Below are 5,998 nucleotides of genomic sequence, written 5' to 3'. Positions count from 1 at the left end.
CGTCTAATTTAATTAACAACAGGGATATATATATAACAATTTACACCTAAATATCACATCATCCACATTAGCAGTACCGACAATTCTAACATGTTCAAGAATTCCTTTTCGATTCTAGGCAGCGGAACGTTATTTTGTTAAAATTCTTCTTTATATATAAATTGGTTTTTGTGTTGTTACGCAACAATATATAAAACAATTTATACATAAATATCACATCATCCGTTGTAGCGCTAGCGACAATTCTAACATGTTTTAGAATTCGGGTTCAAGTTCCTTATGCGGAATGCTATTTTTTTGAATTCCTCTTTATTTCTATGTATAAGCTAAACGCGCATCTAATTAAATCGTTAACATTTATAAATTAGTTACACTATTATTATCATTTGGTCTAATATAACTAAGCATTTATATAAAAAAATTAAAATATTAGTTTTTATATTAAGTAATATACATATATATTAATAAAGTAAAATATTGTCAAAACCAAATAATTAAAAAAAATCTCAATTTTTTATGAAAAAAAAAACTACTTAAATATTTTTGCACTTAAATCAATTATATTAATTTTGATAGTAAAAAAATAAAATGTTTTAATTCATATTTTACTAAAGTTGTTTTAAAGGAATATTAGAATAACCTTGTGGTGAAATATTTTGTAACAAAAATGTGTAAAATAATTATATAAAAATTGGTTGTTAGGCTGATATACAGCGGTATAAAAAACAATTTACCCCTAATTATGACATAATCAGCAGTAGCACTGCCGTCAATTCTAACATTCTGAAGAATCTCGGTTCGAATCTCGGTTACAGAATGTTATTTTTCTTTAATTCCTCTTTATGTTTAGTAATATAAATATATATTATAAGAGTAAAATAACTGAAAAAATATATATTTTATGAAAAGTTATTGAAAATATTTTTAGAATAACTCGGTGAATTTTTTTGTAACAAAAATGTGTAAATATTATATATAAAAATTAGTAGTTATGTTGATACACGTCAATAAATAATTCAATTTACTCCTAAACATCACATCATTTGCAATAGCACTACCGGCAATTCTTACGTATCCAAGAATCCGGATTCGAATCCCGGCTGCGGAAAGCTATTTTTTTTAATTCCTCTTTATTTCTATGTATTAGCTAAACGCTCATCTAATTTAATTAACAACAGGGATATATATAACAATTTACATCTAAATATCACATCATCCACATTAGCAGTACCGACAATTCTAACATGTTCAAGAATTCTTTTTCGAATCTAGGCAGCGGTACGTTATTTTGTTAAAATTCTTCTTTATATATAAATTGGTTTTTGTGTTGTTACGCAACAATATATAAAACAATTTATACATAAATATCACATCATCCGTTGTAGCGCTAGCGACAATTCTAACATGTTTTAGAATTCGGGTTCAAGTTCCTTATGCGGAATGCTATTTTTTTGAATTCCTCTTTATTTCTATGTATAAGCTAAACGCGCATCTAATTAAATCGTTAACATTTATAAATTAGTTACACTATTATTATCATTTGGTGTAATATAACTAAGCATTTATATAAAAAAATTAAAATATTAATCTGAGCCGCCCCTCTTCTTCTTCAAAATTCAGTTCCAGTTCCTTAACTTCTCTCAGCCATCATCTGTCTATACCCATTTTTGCTTCTAACAAAATGCCAACAACAATACCTTACTCTCCTTCTCTATTCTAGAATTATTTCTTATTCAGAGATAATGCACGACTGCTGAATTATGGCGAGAACTCCTATTACGGCAGAGATGCGTTGATGCTCGTCGTTCTTGAAATTGGTGGAACGACTTCGGTTCTCATGGCTGCGGATCGATGAAGATTTACGGAGTTGTTGTGTATCGAGTTCCAATTTGATGAAAGGAGGCGCGTTTGTTTCGACGCTGAAAGTGATGCAGGTGCTGATGAATTTGCGTGTTTGGTTCTGAGTGACGTGTTGTTATGGTTAGTATAGGTGCTTAGTGATGAAGCTGAACTGTTGTTTGTTGTATGTTGCTGCTGGTACGGTAGACGCGATTGACTGATGACGATGTGGCCGTGAAATTAAAGCGAAGCCGGCTCACTGTTGAGTCGTGACGATGTTGTTGTTTCTATGTTGAGGTTCCGGTGACAACAGTGTCGTTGTTGTGTTGTATGATTTTGATTCCAATGCCGCCGTCAGCTCCAACAAGCCCGTTCTCGCTAGTTTCAGATCAACCCCTTGAGTCGGTTTGTCGAAGTTAACAAGCCAGGAAGACACCTCAAACTTCTCTAATTCCTAATAACAAGTGTCTGTGTGTTTGATTATGTTATATGGTGAGGATATGATGAGCATCGGTCGGAGCAGCTAGGTGATGATCGAAAAATTAAACTCACAAAGATTTAGTTTGTAATTTGAAGGTTGGTATTAGAGGTGATATCTTGCTTGAGATAATATCCTTGAATCAATTAGAAATTACTTAAGGCAATGATGTTGGAATGGTGGTTATTCTTCTCTTTTCGCTTTTGTTTTCTCATGCCAACAAAGAAACATGAAGCCTGTTTATAAACATGAAGCTTATTTCTGTTGTGTTGAGATTTTCTACACCTAATGGGCCTATTGCCCAACTAATCAATTAACTAATTATATTACTTATAATAATAATTGAAAATAATAATAATGATAATCCTAATAATATTAGAGTAATCATTAATGATAATTAAACAAAATAAAATATTAGTTAATAAGTTTATCATAATAATTATATCAAATAATGGTTAATGGATTATTGTAAAAAAACAAAGATCCAAACCTTATAGTGGGATGGATTGGGCCAAATGATTGGGCTCAAAATTTACACGTCTAAAGTCAATTAAAAGGTTTTATAAGAGGGTGGGTTTAACAATAGATATGTTAAACCCCATGACTCTTAATTTTAATACCTTTAATAAATTAATAGACGCATAATGGATCAGGCAAATTTTGGTGTATGACACCTTTATTAGACACGATGTGTCCAAGTACGATTCCTTGTCTTACCATGAAATGGCATTTTTCCCAGTTCAGCACTAAATTGACACTTACGCATCATTTAAGTATCAGTTCAAGGTTGGAAAGACATCCTTCAAAACTTTCTCCACACGTGGAGAGATCATCCATAAATACTTCCATCATGCCGTCTAGAAAATAGGCAAATATTGACGTCATGCACCTTTAGAATGTCGCAGGTGCGTTACATAGTCCGAACGACATTCGTCGATAAGCGAATGTGCCATAAGGACATGTGAATGTCATCTTTTCTTTGTCATCAGGGTGGATATGAATTTGGAAGAATCCTGAGTAACCATCCAAGTGGCAGAAATGAGAGTGTTTCGACAACCGTTCGAGCATTTGGTCTATAAATGGTAAAGGAAAATGGTCCTTACGAGTGGCTTTGTTTAGTTTTCTATAGTCGATACACATTCGCCATCCAGTTTGAGTGCGTTGTGCTATAGATTCGCCTTTAGGGGTTGTAATGACAGTGACACCTCCTTTTTTAGGTACGACATGTACAGGACTTACCCATTTACTGTCGGATATAGGGTATTTGATTCCTGCTTCTAACAACTTGTGTACTTCCTTTTTCACTACATCGCTTAGAATTGGGTTAATCCGTCTCTGATGTTCTCTCGAGGTCTTACAGTCTTCCTCGATTAGTATTAACTATAATAGGTCGCTCAAGTTCTTCATCTAGGAATTCATACCTTAAATATTTGGGTAGTGTCTTAAGTTCCATGGAAGGTTTCTTCGGGCAAGGAATAGGATTAGGAGTTAATGCAAGGCATTCGCTCAGATTATTGTCTTAGTATTCCTCACGCCAGTTATCGTCCTCAATAATAGGTGGCATTGGTATTTTCAACACTTCAAAATAGGTGTTTTGTTGTTTTTCCATTTCTTTAACGCATTCGTCAATAATGTCCAAGAAACAACACGAATCGTCTATGGATGGGGCTTTGAAGAATTGGGAGAGAATAAACTCTACTTTCTCTTCACCGACCTCGAAAGTTAGCTTTTCTTTCTTCACATCTATAATGGCTCTAGCAGTTGCTAGAATTGGTCTACCTAATATAATAGGGATATTAGAGTCTTCTTTAATGTCCATTATAATGAAGTCAGTGGGGATATAGAATTGTCCTATGCGAGCAGGTACATTTTCGAGCATTCCCACGGGAAATTTAACAAATCAATCAGCTAACTGCAAAGACATCCTTGTCGATCTCAATTCACCTAGTTTATGTTTTTCACAAATGGATAAAGGCATTAAGCTAACACTGGCTCCCAAATCACACAAGGCTCTGTCTATTACGAATTTCCCAAGTACACAAGGTATAGAGAAACTACCAGGGTATTTTAGTTTATGAGGCATGTTGTTTTGAATTATAGCGCTACACTCAGCAGTTAGCGTAACAGTTTCATTCTCTACTATCTTCTTCTTATTGGATAAGATCTCCTTGAGGAACTTAGCATATGAGGGCATTTGGGTAATAGCTTCTGTGAAAGGAATGGTAACATTTAGTTTCTTCAGAAGCTCTACGAATTTCTTAAATTGGCCCTCTTTCTTAGACTTAGCAAGTCTTTGAGGATATGGAATCAGTGGTTTATATGGTGGGGGAGGCACATAAGGTTTCTCTTTTTCAGATGCTCTTCATTCTCATCCTCCTTTTTAGTTTCAGGTTGTTCTCTTGGTTTTTCAATCGCTTTATCAGGTTTCTTATACATGGTTGGGTTCTGAAGCCCTGGATCGATTGGTCCATCTAACTCAGTTCCACTTCGTAGTGTCATGGTATTAGGATTGGGTTGTGGTTGCCTAGGAAATGATCCAGCGGGTGCGGAAGTAGTTGCTTGTTGTTGGGACACTTGAGAAATCTGAGTTTCTGACATCTTATTATGGGTCGCTAGCGCATCTACCTTAGTTGCTAATTGATTCAATTGTTCACCGGTGTGAACATTTTGGTTAAGGAAATCCTTATTTTGTTGAGCTTGGGTAGCAATGAAATTTTCCATCATAATTTCGAGGTTAGACTTTCTAGGAACATTAGGCATATTAGGGATGTTAGCAACAGGTTTTTGGTAACCAGGCGGTACATCAGGTGCTTGATTCGGTACAAACATAGCGTTGTTATTTTAATACGAAAAATTAGGATGATTCTTCCATCCAGGGTTGTAGGTGTTGGAATACGGATTCCCTTGAGCGTAGTTAACTTGATCAACAGAGACTCCTGCCAAAATAGCACATTCGGGGGCAGCATGTCCAAGAACTCCACATAATTCGAAGTTTGGAGTTACAGCAGCCACGGTGGCTGCGGGTGGTAAGGCAAGCTTTCTATCTTTTGGGTAAGGGCATCTACCTTAGCGTTCACTTTGTCTAGGCTCCTAATTTTGTACATTCCACCTTCTGTTTGAGATTTATCCACAGGAGTTCTTTCGCTTACCCATTAGTAATAATTTTGAGCCATGTTTTCAATTAGTTGATAGGCTTCGTCATACGGCTTATCCATAAGTGTGCCACCAGCAACGACATCTATTCACAACCTCGTGTTGTACAACAGTCCATTGTAAAATGTGTGAATGACGAGCCAGTCTTCTAATCCGTGATGTGGGCATATTTGCATCATGTCCTTATATCACTCCCATGCGTCAAAAAGAGATTTAGTGTCCTTTTGTCTAAATCCATTGATTTGGGCTCATAATGCAGCTGTTTTGCTAGGAGGAAAATGACGTGCTAAGTAAACAGTCTTCAGTTCTTCTCACGTTGTGACAGAATTTTGTGGCAAGGATTGCAACCAAGCCCAAGCTCTATCTCTCAGGGAGAAAGGAAAAAGGCGTAGTCTTATTTTAGCGGGGAAAATCTGAGATCGAAGCCACAGGATTGACTCGACTCAATATTTCAGTGAAAGTCGCCACCGCGCTTTATTATTTCCAAAGAAAAAGGGAAAAGAATGAAAAAACCCAAAGTTTGTTTTT

The 5,998-nt window shown here is 35.5% G+C and overlaps 1 non-coding gene across 1 annotated transcript; it reads left to right on the top strand.

Annotated features, from left to right (window-relative positions):
- The first annotated feature begins 5,620 nt into the window (after window positions 1–5,620).
- LOC131615392 (small nucleolar RNA R71) lies at window positions 5,621–5,725 on the top strand. The gene has a single exon (XR_009287809.1). It is a non-coding gene; the product is annotated as a small nucleolar RNA R71 (small nucleolar RNA).
- The last annotated feature ends 273 nt before the right edge of the window (window positions 5,726–5,998 follow it).

Source organism: Vicia villosa, linkage group LG6 (genome assembly GCF_029867415.1).
Source record: "Vicia villosa cultivar HV-30 ecotype Madison, WI linkage group LG6, Vvil1.0, whole genome shotgun sequence".
Taxonomy (NCBI): domain Eukaryota; kingdom Viridiplantae; phylum Streptophyta; class Magnoliopsida; order Fabales; family Fabaceae; genus Vicia; species Vicia villosa.
This window is presented reverse-complemented; position numbering and strand designations above follow the sequence as displayed.